The sequence below is a fragment of the Maniola hyperantus genome, chromosome 27, assembly GCF_902806685.2.
Source record: "Maniola hyperantus chromosome 27, iAphHyp1.2, whole genome shotgun sequence".
In the NCBI taxonomy this organism is placed as follows: domain Eukaryota; kingdom Metazoa; phylum Arthropoda; class Insecta; order Lepidoptera; family Nymphalidae; genus Maniola; species Maniola hyperantus.
The window spans coordinates 659,513-682,568 of NC_048562.1; the positions used below are offsets into that span (position 1 = coordinate 659,513).

At 38.3% G+C, this 23,056-nt stretch overlaps 1 protein-coding gene across 5 annotated transcripts in view; it reads right to left on the minus strand.

The window, feature by feature from the left end:
- LOC117994676 (zinc finger CCCH domain-containing protein 13) overlaps nt 1-23,056 on the minus strand; it is a 58,601-nt gene that overhangs the window by 14,390 nt on the left and 21,155 nt on the right. For 3 of the 5 annotated variants that reach the window (XM_069507878.1, XM_069507876.1, XM_069507879.1), the window contains exon 2: nt 19,937-20,056. The exons of 1 other annotated variant lie outside the window; for it this stretch is intronic. The gene's annotated coding sequence lies outside the window, so the exon portion shown is untranslated. Of the gene's footprint in view, nt 1-19,936; nt 20,256-23,056 lie in introns of all 5 variants that reach the window. One more of the 5 variants, XM_069507877.1, reaches the window with a different exon arrangement.

The following is a 23,056-nucleotide window of genomic DNA, read 5'->3' on the forward strand; positions in this document are numbered from 1 at the left end:
TTTATTTTATTTTTATTTTATGATGCCTGCCAGTGACGTCGAAGCCTCAACGCGACGTTTTCTTAGAAGTTTGGCTCGAATAGCTTAAAAGCACACAGTTAGATCTGTTATGCCATTTTAGTGCATATTACCTAACGGTAATGTCTATTGTTGTATACAATTGCAGTTTTTTATTGTCTCACACAAAGAACCAAAAACTAAAGCCAAACAATGAGCTATATAATGACGCAAAACACTATTAGCATGCAAGAAACGCCATTAAGTGTGTATTGTCCGTATGTGTGTTGAAAAAACTTATAGAGAACCCGGGAGGGCCAGACCTTCGTTATTTTATAAAAGTTTTTATCCATATTTTCTTCAACATCTGCCTTCTGCCGATCTGACTTTCGTAAGCGCTTGTAATGAGTCTAAATCGAAATAAATACAAATACAAACACAGGGAGGAACAATCAGCGACTATGAAGAGACCTGCCAGACTAAACTTCAAGGTCGTCTGGCAGGGTGTAGCCACACACGTAGATATCTGTGGTGTAGCCACGACACTAAGGGCCGGTTGTTTCAAACCATTGGTCTTCGTAAGATACGTTCGTTAAAATTTAACAGACGTAGACGAACTTTAACATCTGTTAATTTAAGTGCGTTGCTTCATTGTACAAAAAACTGTTCGTCATTGTTATTTTGGTTGCGAAACTAACCCTAAAAATTAACTTACTTCTCCGTATCCTTTTTTTATTTCATTTTAAGTATATTAAATTATATACATAGTTATTAATATTGCTACTTCGCATTTTAAATACTTTTTCTTTCTTACAAATTCACTTTTATCTTCAAAAAAACTACCATTAAAAGCATTGAATTAAATTGATTCCATTATAATTTGTAAATAAAATATTCCGTTTGTAAGAAGTATGAAGTTACGAACTGATTTGACGATCACCAATGGCGCCAGCACTGGTTAACGTAAACGTAACTTTTTAACGAACGTTAGCGCTAATAGATGCTGAATCAACGCTTTTTCTTTACTTACGTTCGTTAGCGCCATATTTAAAGGTTACGTGTCCGTCAAAATTTGTTGAAACAACCGGCCCTAGGGGTGAGATCTATAGAGCGCACTCAGTCTTAGGTAAGACTTAAGACAGAGTTAAAACGAGACAGAGCTATATCTCTCACATAAGTCTGTCTCGTTTCAACTCCACTTTAAGTCTGAGCAAAGTCAAAGTGCTCTCTATAGATCTCAGCCTTAGTGTCTAGCAATGCATAACGTTATTTCTAATACTATTGCAAAGAAAATATAAAAAAAAACTAGCTGATGCCCGCGACTTAGTCCGCGTGGATTTTCATTTTTCCAAATCCCGCGGGAAATTCCATTCAATTTCCAAATCTTTGATTTTCCGGTATAAAAAGTAGCCTATGTGTCAATCCAGGGTATAATCTATCTCCATTCCAAATTTCATCCAAATCCGTTCAGCCGTTTTTGCGTGATTGAGTAAAGAACATCCAAACATCCACGCTGTAACATTTATAATATTAAGGGCCTGTTTCACATTCTCCAGATAAACTTTATCTAACGAATAAATTTGACGTTATGACAGTTTTTGTATTGAAAATCTGTCAAAATTACATATTTATCCTATAGATAGAGTTTATCTGGCGATTGTGAAACAGACCCTAAGTATTAGGAATTAGGATATTAGGATTAGGATTAGGATTAGTATTAGGATACCTACTTTGATTCGAATTATTGACGATCCTTTCTAAATTCAATAACTGACATTTTGGTTAAACCATAAACTATCTGAAGGTGACCTAAAAACATATCACGTTTCTTATAAGTAACAGGATTTATTTTGTGGGTAACGTTTTCTATACGTGACCTTACCTACATCATCATCAACCCGTCACCGGCTAACTACTGAGAACGAGACTTCCGGACTAAGAATGGCCACATGTATGCAAGTTGTCACTAATTGTCCCAGTATCAAATTTCATCAAAATCATCAAAATCATATAAAAATAGACAGTCAGACACTTTCGCATTTATAATATTACTAGCTTATGCTCGCGACTTCGTCCACGTAGACTACACAAATTCCAAACCCCTATTTTTTTACCCCTTTAGGCGTGGAATTTTCAAAAATCCTTTCTTAGCGGATGTCTACGTCACAATAAGCTATCTGCATGCCAAACAGGTCCATCCGTCCAATAGGTTGAGCTGTGCGTTAATACATCAGTCAGTCAGCTTTTCCTATTACCTACCTATTTTGAATTACACTCAACTCCCAATACATATAGTGTAATTTACATAGTACTATGTACTGAGGAAACTATATACTATAAACCCATATGAGGAAACCTGTTGCAGCCTCAGTAATGTTACAATAATAGTAAAAGTGCACGCAAGGACAATGCAAGGTCGACGACCCACGAGTTGGGGCCGACACCCAACATGACATAGGGTTGTCACCTCGCGAAACTGCGGACCCTCTCCGTCGCCGAAAAAGGGTCCCCTAGGCAACGCGCGCAAGATTGCCGCCTGCCACTCTGACAATAGCTGCGACCCATTTGTTGTCGCCCATTGATGCCCGGTTTCTAAACTCGCCAGTTAACGTTCTCATTAGCTATTGATTCAATAAAGTTATGTAGGTATAGGATAAACGTCGGTTAACTGTCCATGCGTTTCTGAATACAACAATAACTATGAACCCGATAACCAGTTCATTATTCTGTCGCTAGATGGGTCTGTTACAGGGAACTAGTTTGAAATGCATACTTTATTCTTTTTTTTCGCCATCAATATTACTTTTATTAATAATAGTATTTTTTCTATGCACTGTTTTTGCAAAGTAATGAATAACTTACTATTAAAATACTGTGCTCAGAATCAGTACCATTGGTCAGTTAAGTTTAAACGGAGTTTATCTTGCATTGCGTTGTTCAGAAACGCACTGTCACGAGTTATCGGATCAATAGCGCTATTGAATAGATAAACTGTCGTTAAAAAGACTACAAAAACGGGGCATCAGTCAGTCAGCCTTTTCCTTTTATTTTAGATAAAAGATTGACAACCCTAACGGCAAATATGCCATAATATTAATGGTAGTTTTCCTGGTTAGGTATTTGGATAAGTGAAAGGTTTTAGACGTCTCTGGAAGCTTGGATTCCAACCTTGGAACCAAATCGCCATTTTGAAAGTTAGCTATAAATATTTCCAAGCATTTAGTAGTATAACAATAATTATCTTCGGACTTAGATGGAGAGAGCTATGCTCGGAGTTTCTCTAAGAGATCAAGTCAGAATTGAAAATATCCATAGAGGAACTAGATCCATAGAAGATTCTGCAGTGCTTGAAAACCAAAGTCACAACAAAACAGTGTGTGTTGCTGTACATATCAGAGATATGGTCGCTGACTATGGGCCTCATGGGAAAGCTCAGAGATGGAGAGAGCTATGCTCGGAGTTTCTCTACGTGATCAAATCAGAAGAGAGAAGATCCGTAGGAGAACTAGAGTAACCGACATAGCTTAACGGGTTGCGAAGCTGAAGTGGCAATGCGCGAGGCATATATAATACGCGACGAATCGAAATGGTAATCGGGGCATGAGGCGGGGAGATACCCCGCACACCCGCACGTCACCCACGCTCGCCCGCACCGGGTTAGCGCGGGGGCTGTGTGGGTGTGCGGGGCGTTTCCCCCCCGATTTCCATCTCAACCTGTCGCGTACTATAGTTCCAAGAACCGATAGACTTTGGGGTCTCAAGGTGCTGGAATGGCGACCTCGCACCGGAAAGAGAAGCATTGGCAGACCTCACGGCACCTAGTAGATTGTAAAGGCTGAAATGTTTTCAGAAAATTCAACCCTTAATGGGGTTGTGGCAGTTGCCACAATTGCAACTAGATGGCGCTATTCAATTGATTACGTTTCAAAGTCAAATGATTTATTCAAAATAGGTAATAAATAACTCTTTTTGAACGGTCAGATGTTGGAACACTAAGATATAGTGGTGATAATTATTACGCAAACTTAAAACTAAAGTTACGAGGGTTCCAAACGCGCCCACGTCTGAGAAGAGCCCACAACAAACTCAGCCGGGTATTCTTTTTATTATCACCACTGACGTTTCATGACGTAGTCCCGAACAAATGTACCGCCGACAGTACTCGCACTAACGGGGTTTTCTGCAATCTGGACTATATCAAGAAGTTTCAAGACACAACCGTCGGCCCAGCTGGCGCTACTGAGCAAAACCAACCATCTCCACCTCCCTACACAACCCTACACAACACACCGCTCCCGTACGGAGTAAAATAGAGGTTTGAAATTTGTGTATGAAAATAGCCCACGCAGACGAAGTCGCCAGCATAAGTCAGTATCTTATAATCTCCAGCTAGTCTGTGGCCCTACCGCGGTTGTTTGACAGCTACAATGTCACGATCGCAATCATCTGTGATTGGTTAATGCTCGCTCACTATTGGCTACAATGCATTGTTGCAACAAGAATCGCACAAATTCAGCCAATCAGAACAATTGAGATTGTAATAATGATTGATGCAGGTTTTAGACAATCGCCCTGCTGGACTATATCAAGAAGTTTCAAGATACAACCGTCGGCCCAGCTGGCGCTACTGAGCAAAACCAACCATCTCCCTTAGGTCGAGCCTACACAACACACCGCTCCCGTACGGGGTAAAATAGAGGTTTGAAAAGAGATTGCCCATTTTCTTAGGAGCTTTGGGCCCCCCCTAATATAATTGTTATGTCACCATGGTTTAAATTTTATTTTGTAGACAAATAATTAACTCTTTATATTCTGCAAACGATTTTTATTTATTCACCCTGGTTATAAAGAAATCTTATTTTTTATATTGCTGATATTGAGGTTATATTTAATTAATACTTCTTCAAAATAAATGCATGTTTACGATTCTAACTGTAATTGTGGATATTTTCAATAATAGAATGAAAAAAAGTCGTTATAAAACATAATCGTAAAAAAATAACACATTTAAAAAAAAATAATTTAAGTTTTGACACGACGCCACAAAAGAGGGCCCGGTTCCCGGTTCGGCCGAGGTTCACGGGCGATCTCCTTTGTGTATGAAAATAGCCCACGCAGACGAAGTCGCCAGCATAAGTCAGTATCTTATAATCTCCAGCTAGTCTAGGTTGGGGTTGAGATTGGCTGAAATTCGGTCGACAGTACATTATCATTGTTGACATAATGGACCTCGTACAAGATTACGTCAGTTAAAGTTACCAAATGTCTGTAACCAATTAAATAGAGCCGAGGTCGCGAGCGACGTAGCGTGTGCACTAGTACACGTTTCCATTGTCTTTACACGTCTTACGTCAGCCGCATAAAGCCGGATTCGATTTTCTGACGACCTCCCTGGCGCAGTGGTGAGCGCTGTGGTCTTAATAGTGGGAGGTCCCGGGTTCGATTCCTGGCAGGGGTTTGGAATTTTATAATTTCTAAATTTCTGGTCTGGTCTGGTGGGAGGCTTCGGCCGTGGCTAGTTACCACCCTACCGGCAAAGCCGTGCCGCCAAGCGATTTAGCGTTCCGGTACGATGGCGTGTAGAAACCAAAGGGGTATGGGTTTAATAAAAACTGCCATACCCCTTCCAGGTTAGCCCGCTATCATCTTAGACTGCATCATCACTTACCACCAGGTGAGATTGCAGTCAAGGGCTAACTTGTTTCTGAATAATAAAAAAAAATGTGTTTGTGTAAATGTCATGCTTATATTTGAATTTTATCCAGCCTCTAACCTATAGCATGCGTTTAGCAGTTATTGGCTTCTATTATGTTGAAACAGTATTTTAAGCAATAGTCTACACTATTCATAAGTTCAGAACATATAGAAGTTAATGAGATTTAATGATATAATTATTTATCTGGGTTATTTAATGGGTAGGTATTTATGGCTGCAGCAAACTATAATAAAATAATTACTTATTTATGTAAATAACTTTCCATGTTTAATGAAAAAAAATCACTAACGATATCACAGACAAAACGTACTAATGTAATATTGTTCGTCTGTGGCAATATAAGTGAGTAAACCGCTCAGCGTAATGCCTGCATCATAAGGGCAAACAAACAAAAAGTATGGTGACCCCGTAGCTCGAGTCCTTAAAACTTGCATCAATCATCATTCCAATCGCCATTGTTGTGATTGACTGAATTTATAGCATTCTTGTTGCAACAACGCATTGTAGCCAATAGTGAGCAAGCCTCAACCAATTGGAGGTGATTGCGATCGCGACATTGTAGATGTCATTCTACCGCAATCAAATCGCTGATGTCCTCACATCTGTAAAAACTAATTGAGGATTTTTATTTAAGTAATTTTAATCGTTGAGAGCTCTGCACTCGAAAGTGTAGACGAGAATATATACCTAGGACACACAATCCAGTTGGGTAGGTCCAATTTCGAGAAAGAGGTCAACCGCCGAATCCAACTCGGTTGGGCAGCGTTCAGGAAGCTTCGAGATGTCTTCTTGTCCAAAATTCCTCAGTGCTTGCAGACCAAAGTCTTCGAACAGTACGTGTTGCCAGTGATGACATAAGGATCCGAGACATGGTCGCTAACTATGGGCCTCATAAGAAAGCTCAGAGTCACTCAGCGGGCGATGGAGAGAGCTATGCTTGGAGTTTCTTTACGTGATCAAATCAGAAATGAGGAGATCCGTAGGAGAACTAGAGTAACCGATATAGCTCAACGGGTTGCGAAGCTGAAGTGGCAATGGGCAGGGCACATAGTTCGTACAACCGATAGACGTAGCGTTGGAAGACCCCACTAGGTGGACGGACGACATCAGACGAGTCGCAGGGAGCCGCTGGATCCAGGCGGCGCAAGACCGTGGCGTGTGGAAGTCCCTACAAGAGACCTATGTCCAGCAGTGGACGTCTATTGGTTGATGATGATGAATTTTTTCATTAAAATCGTTTGACAAAAATAAATTGTGTTGTATGTAGACAATGGAGACAGTGCGCCGCGCTCGGCTGCTTACTTTCACTGCATTGAGTGTTCCGTACGATTCGATGCGTGGATGAACCGACGTGGGATTTTATACACATCTTCCAAACATTAGACTACTCATCATCTATTAGACTCATCAACATAAGACTACTCCTAGCACAAGCTTGACGCTTAGTTGGAGAGGAAAGGGGAATATCAGTCATTTAACATGGCTAATATTCTTAAAAAAAAAAACTATGTGTGCCTTCTTCCTAACGAAGTTTGACGATCATTTTTAGGGTTCCGTACCTCAAAAAAAAACCGGCCAAGTGCGAGTCAGGCTCGCGCAACGAGGGTTCCGTACTACAGTTGTATTTTTTCGACATTTTGCACAATAATTCAAAAACTATGATGCATAAAATAAATAAAAATCTGTTTTAGAATGTACAGGTGAAGGCTTTTCATATGATACCCCACTTGATATAGTTATCTTACTTCGTAAATTGACAATACTTATTATTAGTTCATGACCACAATTTAATTTTTTTTGTGTGATGTAACCACAAATTCACGGTTTTCAGATTTTTCCCCGAATGTCAGCTATAAGACCTACCTACCTGCCAAATTTCATGATTCTAAGTCAACGGAAAGTACCCCGTAGGTTTTTTGACAGACCGACAGACAGAAAGATAGACAACAAAGTGATCCTTTCAGGGTTCCGTTTTTCCTTTTGAGGTACGGAACCCTAATAGGATCTCTTCGTTGTCTGTCTGTTCGTCTATCCATTTGTTTGTCGTGTCGTAGGTTGAAAACCTATGGGTAGTATTTCCCGTTGACCCTAGGGGCCCTTGTTTTGACAAAACTTGTATGAAAATGTCAAAACAATATTGAAACGGTGGTAGTACCCCAGTTCATTGTCGATATGCTTCTCCAAAAACTAAATCAAGCCTCCAAATAATGGTTGCGCCTCACGTTAGCGTTTGACAGTTATGCAACGTGACAGACAGACGGACGGATACGTGATTTGCATGCGTCTCGAGACCTACATTCGAAGTGCGTTTGAAAAATATAACGGTCCGCCATTTTAGGTTTTAGACCTTTTGTTTTAAAGTTTTGGCTTGGCTACAGACTGATAGTAGGGGAGCCAAAAATGCTAAATACGGATTTACTCGAGCGTCGTGGGGACCTATTGGATTGTGAAGATTAGGTGCAAAAAAGAAAAAAGGTTATATAATGTACAGGTTTTCAAAAATGTAAAAAAAATATAGTCACAAAGAAATACTCGAGCGCTTTAGATAATAATAGTGTAAATTGCTTTTTTATCGTAAAAATATTTATCTGCCGGTTTGCAAGGTGGGGGTGGTCGTACGAAGGGGTAGAAGGGGGCGCTCCATCTAAGCATTATAACTTCCCACCAGGTCTAATTGCAGCCAAGCGCGAGTCTATAAATTTAAAAAAGAAAAGAAAAAATAGAACCAAAAATATTTATCGATAGTTTCAAAAAACTGACGCAATTTGGACGCAACCAAAAGTCATGGCTGATTTTTGAAACTTTGTGACTCTCCCATATCCTTGTCACGCTCAAATTGTCTGATCAACGAAATGCACACTTTTCTGCATCCTTGTCTTAATCTGACGCGCTCGAGTAAACTCCAAAATCCCCTCTTGGGACCTTAATAATGGGTGTGCATAGTGATGTATTTCATTGATTTGAATTAAATGGTTTTTTTTTAAATTTCAAATGTAAATTATCGGTGAAAGACAATCATATGGGCAAGGTTCAAAATACCGTTATACCTTGGCCTGAATTACGATTTAAAAAAATTAAATACTTTTTAATAACCTATAATACAGATATTGTATTCAGGCAACGTATAGCTTGTATAGATAAGGCTTGAGGACTCATTACATAGAACCTTATATGTTGAGACCTATTAGCCTACATGCCACCAGGTTAATGTGTGACCTTCATAGGTCAGCCTTATTATGGTTACAAGCCTCCGCTGTCCGTCCGTCCGTCTGTCTGTCAGCGGACTGTATCTCGTGAACCGTAATAGGTCCAACTCTACCAACTGCCATCGGCGGTGTTCCCACTAGATTACAACATAGGGGTATTCAAGGGGCGGACCAACAAATTCCTAAAAGGCCGGCAACGCATCGGCGGCTCCTCTGGTGCTGCAAATGTTCATGGGCGGCGGTAATCACTTAACATCAGGTGACCCGCCTGCTCGTTTGCTCGCTATATCTATTTAAAAAAAAGGTAAACACTTAGTTGAAATTTTCACTGAATATGTATTCTTATTGCCGCTATAACACCAAGCCAACATCGGCCCACTACTGAGTACGGGTCTCTTCTCAGAATAAGAAGGTTTAGGCTGCGTTTCCACTGACGTGGAGCTGGGCGGATTGGAGCGCAGCGGAGCGAATCACAGTGCTTGAAATCCCCATTCCACATCAGTGGAAACTGTGTAACCTCCGTTCCGCTCCACTCCGCCCAGCTCTGCGTCAGTGGAAACGCACGCTAAATATCACATGCTTTAACGGTGAAAGAAAACATCGCGAGGTTACCTGCATGCCAGAGTTCCGCATAATATTCTCAAATGTGTGTGAAGTCTACCAATCCGCACATGACCAGCGTGGTAGACTATGACTAAAACCCTTTTCACTCTGAGAGGAGACCCGTGCTCTGTAGTGAGCTGAAGATGGGTTGATCATCATATTCATGATATTTAAGCGTTAGGCATTTGCAAATATTTTCTTTAGCAGCTAAATCTCTACATAGCATAAAATAAAGTCGCTTCCCGCTGTCTGTATGAATGAACGCGTAGATCTTTTAAACTTCGCAACGGATTTTAATGCGGTTTTCACCAATAGATAGAGTGATTCAAGAGGAAGGTTTACAGTTATAGTTTAATTCTCAAAAAATTAGAGATCCCTAGAGAAATCGAAATAATGTGAATTAGGTCGGAAAAAATCTCATTTGAGAGTTTCCGAGGCGATGACACCTCAATGGCACCACATTAGTATCTACATTGCCCCCATGCGAAGCCGGGGCGGGTCGCTAGTATGTTTACAATAGGTACTTTTAGTGCCGTGAGGTAGTCAAGACCTACCTATAGACTTTCGAGTGACAAAAGTGTTGCAATACTTGTCTGACCCCGATAGCTGAATGATAGATAGGTTTTGTAACGCAACTTATGTATTGGCTGGTAATGACTTTGTTTATATACTACTAGCTTATGCTCGCGACTTCGTCCGCGTGGACTACAAAATTTCAAAACCCTATTTCACCCCCCTAGGAGTTGAATTTTCAAAAATCCTTTCTTAGCGGATGCCTACGTCATAATAGCTATCTGCATGCCAAATTTCAGCCCGATCCGTCCAGTAGTTTGAGCTGTGCGTTGATAGATCAGTCAGTCATTCAGTCAGTCAGTCAGTCAGTCACCTTTTCCTTTTATATATATAGATTAGCTAGTGCTCGCGACTTCGTCCGCGCGGATTGCACAAAATTCGATGCCCTATTTTACTCCCTTTGGGGTTGAATTTTCAAAAATCCTTTCTTAGATGCCTACGTCATAATAGCTATCTGCATGCCAAATCGCAGCCCGATCCGTCCAGTAGTTTGAGCTGTACGCTGATAGATCAGTCAGTCAGTCACATTTTCCTTTTATATATTTAGACTAGCTTATGCCCGCGATTTCGTCCGCGTGGAGTAAACAGAATTTAAACCCCTATTGTACACCCTTAGGGTTGATCTTTCACAATGAGATTTTAACATAAAATATGTCATGCTGCTAATTGCATAAATATTAACTACAAAACTTCAAACTTCAAAACTGACTGACTTTCATACAAACTTCAAAACCCTATTTTACCCCTTTAGGGGTTGAATTTTAAAAAACCCTTTCTTAGCGGATGCCTACGTCATAGTAGCTATCTGCATGACAAATCGCAGCCCGGTCCGTCCAGTAGTTTGAGCTGTGCGTTGATAGATCAGTCAGTCAGTCAGTCACCTTTTTATTTTATAGGTATTTTTAAATTACAGATGCCCGCCACTTCATTTGCGTAGACTTAGATTATTAAAAATCAAGTGGGAACTCTTTGATTTCCCGGAATAAAAGTAGACAATGTGAAAGTTAGACATCAATAAATAAGTTAAAAAAAAATTGCTCATGTTTACACTGATTTTCGGTCTGATGGGACGCCTAGGCCGTGGTTAGTTGTGTAGGCACCACCAAGCGATTTAGCGTTCCGGTACGATGACGTGTAGAAACCAAAGAGATATGGGTTTAGTAAAAACTGCCATACCCCTTCCAGGTTAACCCGCTTCAAGTGGAAGAAGCGCTGAAATAACCAGCTATTAGTTTTAAGATGTGATGTGTGGCACAGTTTTGAAAATAAACGTCTTTTCTTTCTTTCTTTCTTTCTTCCATCTTAAACTGCATCATCACTTGCCACCAGGTGAGATTGCAGTCGAATAAATAAGTAGGTATAGTCGGCGTCCAACTAAGAACAATATTTCACTGAGCATCGAGAAATGCAGTGTCGTGCGCACGCATACCTTCTGGACACGACACAAAGGGTAGAATACATTATAGCCAGACAAGTTAACTATCTCTACGCACGCAGCATGGTAATTTGAGAGAATAAATAATCACTTGCAAAATGCTACACAGGAAAAAGAATGAAATATTACTTCGTAAGGACAGGGCCATTAAACAAGCAAAATGGCACCGACTCATTGGTCCTAAAATGTTTATTTAGGACCAATGCAACCTCAGTGACGTCTGGATTTCAAACGGGTCGTTCATTAGTGTCTAAGAGATGACGCTGATTTATCTGGTTCCAAAACCGTGAAAAATTTTGTTCGCTTGGGCATATCTTGTCATTTATCGATGTACACAGGAAAATGAATGAAACGTTATTTTTATAAAAGCCTTTTCCTAGTTTATTTATTTATTCAGATACAAGTTAGCCCTCGACTGCAATCTCACCTGGTGGAAAGTGATGATGCACTAAGATGGAAGCCTTACACCAAACCAGACTAGAAAAAAATTATGAAATTCCAAGTCCCTGACCCAGACCTTCCATTAACAAGACCACAGCGCTTGCCATTGCGCCAGGGAGGTACCGTCGAAAAATTGAAAATTATTACGATTGTTAGATATATTTTATTTTTTTATTTTATTTTATTTATTAGGAACACATACGTAAAACACATATTTTACATTTACTTTATCATTTATACACAAACACTGATATATGTATCGATAATAAGTGTACATAACATTTGCAATTATCGTGTCAAGTAAAAAAGAACTAATATTATGACTAATATATATTGTCGTCTAAACCTCATATCATAAATTAGGTATCATATAACTGATGTCAATCTATTCAAAAAATATCATAAACGTGTAATTTTATGGAAAAATTTGTCATTTAAACAGTCATAAACTAATAAAATCGTCATAAATAACCGAAAATCTCAATGTATAGTAATTTAATATACTTGTCATCTTAACATAATATAAAATATACACCTAAATAAAATGCCAAATACTAATTAAATACACTGTATTAATTCAATATTTTCCATTGCATATAGTACAACTTTTACATTCAACCCTTTTTAACCGACTTCAAAAAAAGGAGGAGGTTCTCAATTCGTCGGAATCTTTTTTTTACGGTGTCGATTCTCCGACGCCATGTTTTTCTCTCCCCAATATTCCAAAAAAGGTTCTTCAACAGCCCCTTTTCCAATATGTTTCTTTTTTTAATAATCCATATTACATCTCTGGATTCTAGCGTTTTGATCTACAAAGCAATTATCTTTTTATTTTAAAGTAGCTTATGTTCGCGACTTCGTACGCGTGGACTACACAAATTTCAAACCCCTATTTCACCCCCTTAGGGGTTGAATTTCCAAAAATCCTTTCTTAGCGGATGCCTACGTCAAAATAGCTATCTGCATACCAAATTTCAGCCCAATCCATCCAGTAGTTTGAGCTGAGCGTTGATAGATCAGTCAGTCAGTCAGTCAGTCAGTCAGTCAGTCAGTCAGTCAGTCAGTCAGTCAGTCACCTTTTCCTTTTATATATTTAGATTAAAATACTTAGCAAAGGTAATGTAGCTTACAATAGTTTACATAAAATATTTAGGTATTGTGTATTACAACTTTGCAACAGTTTTGTTCCGTACCTCAAAAACTCATTAATAATTTGTGTCAACAATAAAATTAGAACCATTTCACCACGGATCCCCAAAGCTACTGATGACAAGATAAACAGTTGTATTAGTGCCCTATTGTGGTCATAACCCGACGGAAATATCGGTGTAACCTCTCTTACATAAAGGTTGCATAACGGACTTAAGTTGGTCACCAGAACAAGTATTGTGTTTTGTTTATTGTATTATAACTATATATAGCCTATAATCTATAGCTTCTTGTTTCTTTTAAAGCGCAACGCTCACCTGCATGCGCACCACGAGAAAATTTTAGTTTTATTTAGTCTTATTTGTATGAAAAAACACGAGATAATGCGTAGACAAAATTTTCTCGCGGGGCGCATGTTAGACCCTGGAGTAGTTTTTTTTTAAAATCCATTATAGGCAAACGCTTGACCACAATCACACCTGATAGAAAGTGATGATGCGGCCTTACATCCCGGTGAAGGACATAGGCTACTTTTTATCCCGGAAAATCAAATCATTTATTCAAATAAGGTATCAATAGTACACTTTTTAATCACTAACCATATTAAAAATGCGAAAGTGTGTTTGTTTGGTGGTTTTTCCTTCAATCACGTCTCAACGGAGCAACGGATCGACATGATTTTTTGCATGGGTATAGTTTAAGATCTGGAGAGTGACATAGTGGCTAATTCCGTTGTACACAATCTCTAAACTAAACTAAAATGGCACGTCTAAATCTATTGCTATCCTTTTCATAATTTTGCTTTTGGAAAAGGATAGCACTAGATTTAGACCTGTTAATTTAGTTTAGTTTAGAGATTGTGTACAAGAGAATCGGCCCCATTGGCTACTTTTTATCCCGGGAAATACAAGAGTTCCCACGGGATTTTCAAAAACCTAAATCCACTCGTACGAAGTCGCGGGCATCAGCTGCTAGGCTATATTTTATTTTCAAGCACCCGTGCGAAGCCGGGGCGGGTTGCTAGTTACGTTGTAATAGCGAGAGATTTGAATCTAGAACCTCAACAGGTCACCACGTACCATCTAGATTGCATTATCACTCACCATCAGGTGGTATCGTGATCAAGCGAATTCAGTTCAGGATATTATTTAACACTTAGTATGTTATATAATAGTCTAGCACGATTTAATAAGTGTGCTTGTCAAAAAGTAATACGCATTTCGAAAGGAAGAAATAACTATAAACAGATTGTTTGCCAAGCTACCGGACCAATGAGTCAAATAATTGATGGATTATATTCATGAATAGGTGATGCCCGTGACTTCGTCCGCGTGTATTTAGGGCTTTTTAAAAATCCCGTGGGAGCTCTTAAATTTTCCGGAATTAAAAGTAGCCTATGTCCTTCCCCGGGATGTAAGCTAACTCTGTATTAAACTTCATCAAAATTGGTTAAACTGTTGGGCCGTGAGCGAAACCACGAGCGTTAGCTAGTAAATTAATTTTACACAATTATTAAATAAGCTAACCTATTTGTTTTATTATTTTATATTATACTACGAGTAGCTTATGCTGGCGACTTCGTTCGCGTGGACTACATAAATTTCAAACCCCCAATTTAACCCACTTAGGGGTGGGATTTCGTAAAATCCTTTTTTAGTGGACACCTACTCTTTACAAAGAACACAACCTCCTTTCATGTCTATGACCCGCGGTTTTGGCTGTGCGTTGATTTATAAGTTAGGACTTCGAATTTTATATATACAGGTTTTTAAATAAGCCAGCACAAAGCAAATAAGTAACACCTATTTCCCTATATTTTGTCTTTGTCTGTTTTAAATTGTTTCTTCGCATGTTATTATGTCAGAATATTTTGTATCAGAAAAGAGCTCTATGTCATCCCCTAGGCGTGTTACTTGTTGATTTATTTTAAGTTTATTTGCTGACCTCCTACAGTCTATTAATATGCAGTCATCTAGATAAGTATAATATATTGATTGTATTATTCTAATTTGACCTCTATAATACATAATCATAAGGTGCAATCTTTAAAAACTTGTTATGCCAAATTAAACTATAGTACTTTACAAATAGAGGTCATTCAGAAAATATTTTTTTATGTAACAACTCGATAATCAATATATTATGTAGATTTTATACTAATGTTTCTAATATTTTTAGGGTTCCGTACCTCAAAAGGAAAATTGGAATCGTTTTGTTGTCTGTATGTCTGTCTGTCTGTCTGTCAAGAAACCTACAGGATACTTCCCGTTGACCTAGAATCATGAAATTTGGCAGGTAGGTAGTTAGGTCTTATAGCAGGCATTCGAGGACCGTTCGAGCATTCGACCTACCCTAAAAACGGAACCCTTATAGGATCACTTTGTTGAATCCTGTAAGGGTTCCGTTTTTCCTTTTGAGGTACGAAACCCTAGAAACCTAGTTGGGTCTATTTATAAATTGTTGCTAAGCAATTAGCGACTTTATTTCAAAGGAAAAAGGTTAATTTTCTATATTTCTCCACTCTACAGGTGAGCGGACTAACTACAAGGCCGTTTTGTATTTGCGAGTGACGAAAAACTATTAGAAGTGTCAAATTACAAATAAGATAGGTATTTGTAATCTGAGTGTCTGAGATTGACATAGTGTTAGAAATGTCAAGAACTTGACACCAAAAAACGAAGCTTAGAAATTACGTATACTAATATTATAAATGTGAAAGTGAGTCTGTCTGCCTGCTGCTAGGTTTTCACGGCCCAACAGTTATACCGATTTTCATGAAATTTGGTAAAGAGTTAGCTTACATCAGTCTAAATATAAAAGGAAAAGGTGACTGACTGACCGATCTTGGTGACTAACTAATCTCTCAACACAAAACTCAAACTATTGGATGAATTGGGCTGAAATTTGGCATGTAGATAGTTATTAAGTACTAGTTTATGCTCGCGGCTTCGTCCGCGTAGACTATACAAATTTCAAACCCCCTTTTACCCCTTTAGGGGTTGAATTTTCAAAAATCCTTTAGCGGATGCCTACATCATAATAGCTATCTGCATGCCAAATTTCAGCCCGATCCGTCCAGTAGTTTGAGCTGTGCGTTGATAGATCAGTCAGTCACTTTTCCCTTTTATATATTTAGATGACGTAGACAAAATTTTAGTCATGGTTTAGGGGACCGTTTAGCTTAGGTCATCTAACTATGTGATTGTTTAGGGGATGTTCGTGAAATTGGGTATCAATCCTGTCTATACATTTTGAACTCTTCTTGTATAGCGCGCTCATGACATCTTGAGCAAGTGACCTTTACATCCGATGACATTATCCAAAAGAAATAAAAAATATATTTAGATGCGCTTGGAGTCGTACAAGGTAAAATGTTGTTCATGTTCGCCATTTTAAATGTCACCTGACCATAATAGTTAAAAATCGATTTTATGATTATTTTGGTTGATCTCTGATTTTTTGGGTTCCGTACCTCAAAAGGAAAAAGATACCCCTTCCAGGTTAGCCCGCTTTCGAATGACACAGTGTTTCACAGGACATGGGGTGTTCATGCAGTATACAGAGCGCATAAAAAAAAGAGACAGCAGTAAGTGTATGTACTGCATAGAACCGATAGACGATGCAGAACATACACTGTTCCGTTGTCCTCAGTTTCAGGAAGAAAGATGTAATGTCGTAGCCGAGCTGGGAGAGTTTTTTTTTTTTTTTTTTTTTTATTCAGATACAAGTTAGCCCTTGACTGCAATCTCACCTGGTGGTAAGTGATGATGCAGTCTAAGATGATAGCGGGCTAACCTGGAAGGGGTATGGCAGTTTTTATTAAACCCATACCCCTTTGGTTTCTACACGGCATCGTACCGGAACGCTAAATCGCTTGGCGGCACGGCTTTGCCGGTAGGGTGGTAACTAGCCACGGCCGAAGCCTCCCACCAGACCAGACCAGAAATTTAGAAATTATAAAATTCCAAACCCCTGCCAGGAATCGAACCCGGGACCTCCCACTTTAAGACCACAGCGCTCACCACTGCGCCAGGGAGGTCGTCGGTCGTTTGGAGTGGAGAGCCTCATAAGCACAATGCTGGAAGACAAAAAGAAGTGGCAGATTCAGAAATACATGGAAGGTATAATGGAAAGTAAGGAGAAGGACGAAAGAGGAGAAAGTTGAGTTAGTCTGCGGCAGTAATGGTAGGCCAACAAGGCGGGAACATTACTGCTTAGAGAAAGGAGGGGTTTTTAGTCGCTAGGAGTCCGGCACTATGTCCATGAGGATTTTCCCCTCCTAAGCGAAAAAAAAAAAGGTTAGCCCGCTTCCATCTTTAGACTGCATCGTCACTTACCACCAGATAAGATTGCAGTCAAGGCTATATTTGAATAAAAAAATCAAAGATATCTAGTCGTTTCATAGCCTACCTAGGTCTGTCAATCCGCACTTTGCCATCGTGGTGGACTTTGGCCAAAACTCTCTGAGAGGAGCCCGTTTCTCAGTAGTGAACTGGCGATGGGTTGATAGCTCAACCGGTAAAGGAGTGGACTGAAAACCGAAAGGTCGACGGTTCAAACCCCGCCCGTTGCACTATTGTCGTACCTACTCCTAGCACAAGCTTGACGCTTAGTTGGAGAGGAAAGGGGAATATTAGTCATTTAATATGGCTAATATTCATTAAAAAAAAAATGATGATGATGATGATTAGCCTTCAGAAGGAAAGCCCGCCCGTGCGAAGTCACTAACAAGTTTTTTTAAAAGTGAAAATCATCGAAACAAGAACTAAAAATAAAAACATCGATATTGCAATTTCATAATTTCGGCAGCTCAATTAATCGGCGGAACCATCGACAGGTGGCGAGTCGAATCGAGTCGATCAATTCGATTATTTACCGATTTTATCGATGTCGATATTACGTCACTGGCTACTGCTGAGTGGAAGACACGCTTTTACCATTTTATTTATTCTTGCTAAATGTGTTTAGAGCTTCGTATTTCCGTTATTAGTTTGTCCTTCAATCACGCAGCAACGAAGCAACGGATTGGCGTAGTTTTTTTGCATGGATATAGTTAAAGACCTGGAGAGTGACATAGACTAATAGCTATAATATTATACCAGAAAACAACAAAAATCTTTTTTTAGTTTTTAAATTCAGGATTTTAAATCATGAATCCACACGGACTAAGCCGCAGGCAATAGCTAGTTTTATGATATCTTTGGCTTGTGTACAAGTTGCGAAATCATCAATTCTTCTTCTTATTTTGCTTTTTCATGAAATTCGAATGTCTGTTTCGCCATTTTTTGTTACAATCGCATGACATCGTCACCTAAGGTCGTAATATGTTGCTTAGAATTTAGAAATAACTTCAGTGAGGTCATTAGCTATAAATAGAAACATTTTAATTTAGTATTCATTAGTTAATTAGCTATTTACATCAATGATATTTATTTATTTATTTTGTTATTGAAGTTTAAATTTAAACACACACTTATTTTTAGGGTTCCGTGTCTCAAAAGGAAAAAGGAACCCTTATAGGAGCACTTTGTTTTCTGTCTGTGCGTCTGTCCGTCGTGTCTGTCAAGAAAACCTATAGGGTACTTCCCGTTGACCTATTGTTGGATTTGTGGTAACATCACACAATAAAATAATTAAAATGTGTTAATGAACAAATAATTAGTATTTGCAATTTTAAAAGTAAGAAGTACCAAGTGTGGTATCATATGAAAGGTCTTTACCTGTATATTTTCAAACAGATTTTTATTTATTTTTAAGCATGATTATAGTTTTTGATTTATCATGCAAAATGACGAAAAAAATAATCGAGTACGGAACCCTCGCTGCGCGTTTGAATCGCACTTGGCTGGTTTTTATGTTTATTATTTTAAAAAATACTATCGATTTTAGTCAAAATAGGATAAGCGAAAAATCTGCAGATAAATATTACACGAAAGTAGAAAAAAATATTGATTTACTAAAATAAGATTTTTTTTGACTTCCTTAAACTAGATAAAATTGATTAACATTTTACTAATAAATTATACAATATTATACATTTATTGTATAATTTTACGACGTGTTATATTTCATTTATACATAACAATTACTAATTTAAAGTTAACAACTCACTAAACTGGTTTTAATAAGGAAATAAATATATATATATATTGGTATCATATTTCATTAACACATTCGATATTAAATAATAATGATAAATTATTAACATATTAAAATTTTATGTATTTGGATGGCCTAGTAATCAAAGATGTTAATTTATTTTTAGGATTCCGTGCCCGAAGGGCTCTTTTACTAAGCCTTCGTTGTTTGTCTGTCAGTCTGTCAGCGGGCTGTATCTCATGAACCGTAATAGGTAGAGTTAAAATTTTCACAGAGTGTGTGTTTCTATTGTTGCTATAACAACAAATGATAAATTTCAAAATGGCCGCCATGAAAATAAAAAAATATAAAAAAACCAGTCAAGTGCGAGTCGCATTCGCACACGAAGGGTTCGGTGTCATCGTAAAAGAAACAACACTTTTTTATGTAACCACAAATTCACGGTTTTCGGATTTTTTCCTTGTGCTATAAGACTTTGAGCTGCCTATTAAATAAATAAATAAATTTAATTTAACTTAATTTTATTGAAACAACCCAAATTTCATGATTCTAGGTCAACGGGAAGTACCTATAGGTTTTCTTGACAGACACGACGGGCAACCGGGCAGACAGACAGACAGACAACGAAGTGATCCTATGAGGGTTCCTTTTTTCCGATTTTTTTTGAATACGGAACCCTAAAAAGTAAAAGGGAAAAAAGAAAAAGTAAAAGCTTACCGTCTTTCCTTTCCAGTATCACAGTTGAAATTTCCAAAAAACGAAAAATATCCCAAAAATCAGTTCATTTAACTTTTCACTAAGTTGACACTTTCACTTCACATAGTTGTCTCTAGAACACTAAAAATCACTAAATTCACTAAAAATTTCTAACCCAAATAATAGTCGTAATAATAGAAAATTATGTAAATAACTATAGCATAGAAAACGAATTTCAGATATAAGTACAAAAAGTCCTTGAAATTTTTCAAAAATGTGGCGAAAAAACTCGTATTCTGCTTTTCGATTTCTTGCATTTATAAAAGTTTTAAGTTTAATTCTGTAATAGAAATGTAAAAAAATGTAGTAAGTACCTATTATTCAAAAAAAATATAGTTTGCATGTTTGTCTGTGCGAGTATATTCCAAAAACCAGTAAAATATCACTATCCTCAATTTTTTTTTATTCCGTGGGAAATTTTAATTTTCGGAAATAAAAAGTCCAAGTAAAATATGTAGGTGCAGTACGCAGCCGTAAGTAATGTACATCGGCCTTTAGAATGACATTTTGGCTTTGTAGAGCGTTGTCTCTGTCACTCATACCTATATGATGTTTTCGTCTGTGTACTGTGCCAAATTTCGTCAAAATCTGCTACTCGATTGCGGGAGAATGATAGTTACAATGTCACGATCGCAATCACCTCTGATTGGTTGACGCTCGCTCGTTATTGGCTACAATGCATTGTTGCAACAAGAATTGCACAAATACAGCCAATAACAACAATTGAGATTGTAATAATGATTGATGCAGGTTTTACAAAATCGACCTACGGATGAGCCGTGAAAAGATAACTGACAGACAGGCAGACAGATTTTTGAATTTATATCAGTATAGATTTTGTGTTCCCGTGGCCTAATATTACTTAAAGAACTCAAATAAGTGCATGCGTAGTCAGGAAGTATTTATTAGTAATTGGAAATCGTTAAAACCAGTTTAACCGACTTGAAATATTGGGTAATTAATCTATTAAACTATAGAACGAGCTTCCTAAAAGGTCTTTTGCAATCTATTATTTAATAGACTTAGAATTCTAATAAGGCACTAGTCCCACCGGCGACGAGGGGCGATCATTAGCTATCCAATATGTTGTCGCTCAAGAAACTTTCTATTGCTGGAAAAGCTGACTAACAGATCTATCAACACACAGCTCAAACTACTGAACGGATTAGGCTGAAATTTGGCATGCAGATAGCTGTTATGACGTGAACGTCCGCTAAGGAAGGATTTTTGAAAATTCAACCCCTATGGGGTAGAATAGGGGTTTGAAATTTGTGTAGTCCACGAGTTAATAAGGCACTAGAAATTCATTTCGTTTCATACCCAAAGACAAATATATTACACACTCACACACTCGCTTCCCTTTGCTCGTCAACTCGTTTCTAGTTTTCAACTCATCTCGTTTAGCTCGCTAATCGTCGGCGGTGGGACAAGTGCCTAAGGCAATATTGTTATATAGGTATAATAATAATGTTAATAAAGAGATGAAGAGGTGACGGAAAATTTCGAGGGGGCTCTTGACGAAAGTTTGTGTATGTAATTCTCAGAAAACTCCTCACAGAAACTCTTACGCGTCCCGGAAATTGCTATTGCGCTGGAACCATATCTCATTAACATCGAAATGACGTCATTTTGACGTCCCTTGACGTATATTTAAGTAAAAATACACCATCAGCTCGAAACTCCAGTCTAGTGCTGACGTCACTAAAATGGCGGCCGCGCGCATTAGCAACTTATACGCGACATGCTTTGCCCGGCATTTGAATTTTATTTTATACTAGCTTATGCTCGCGACTTCGTCCGCGTGGACTACACAAATTTCAAACCCCTATTGCACCCCCTTAGGGGTTGAATTTTCAAAAATCCTTTCTTAGCGGATGCCTATGTCATAATAGCTATCTGCATGCCAAATTTCAGCCCGGTCCGTCCAGTAGTTTGAGCTGTGCGTTGATAGATCAGTCAGTCAGTCAGTCAGTCAGTCAGTCAGTCAGTCACCTTTTCCTTTTATATATTTAGATTTAGGGTTCCGTACCTCACAAGGAAAAAAGGAACCCTTATAGGATCACTTTGTTGCCTGTCTGTCTGTCTGTCAAGAAACCTACTGGGTACTTCCCGTTGACCTAGAATCATGGAATTTGGTAGGTAGGTAGGTCTTAATATAGCACAAGTAAAGGAATAAATCCGAAAACCGTGAATATGTGGTAACATCACAAAAAAAAATTGTGTTCAGAAACAAATAATTAGTATTTTATTTTATTTTTATTAAATTTTCAAAGTAAGACAACTATACTAAGTGGGGTATCATATGAAAGGGCTTTACTTGTACATTCTAAAACAGATTTTTATTTCTTTTTATGTATTACAGTTTTTGATTCATCGTGCAAAATATTGATAAAATACGATTGTAGTACGGAACCCTCAGTGCGCGAGTCTGACTCGTACTTGGCCGTTTTCAGATTTTTCTCTTTACTTGTTCTAAAAGATATTGCTATAGGTTATTCCCTTGATGGGGCTAGACATATACGCTAGAAAAACAGACAAACAACAAAGTGATCCTATATGGGTTCCTTTTTCCTTTTGAGGTACGGAACCCTAAAAATTTCAAAGACACGCCTAATACAAAAAAATAACAGCTTAGCAACTAAGTCACGTAGTCTACAGGCGACAAAAGTCACAGGTCAAGGACCAGACTTATGACCTTTTAAATTAGACTACTTTTTCTTTACAGTGTCAAGAGTTAACAACAACAGTTTAGAAGACGTGTACTCGGAGGTCGGGGGTTCGATCCCGGGCACGCACCTCTAACTTTTCGGAGTTATGTGCGTTTTTATTAATTAAATATCATTTGCTTTAACGGTGAAGGAAAACATCGTGATGAAACCTGCATGCTTGAGAGTTCTCCATAATGTTCTCAAAGTTGTGTGAAGTCTACCAATCCGCACATGGCCAGCGTGGTAGATTATGGCCAAAACCCTTCTCACTCTGAAAGGAGACCCGTGCTCTGTAGTGAGCCGGCTATGAGGTGATCATGATGTGATGAATCATAATACCTAATAGGGGTTTTTTGGAGATAGTTGACAGTTA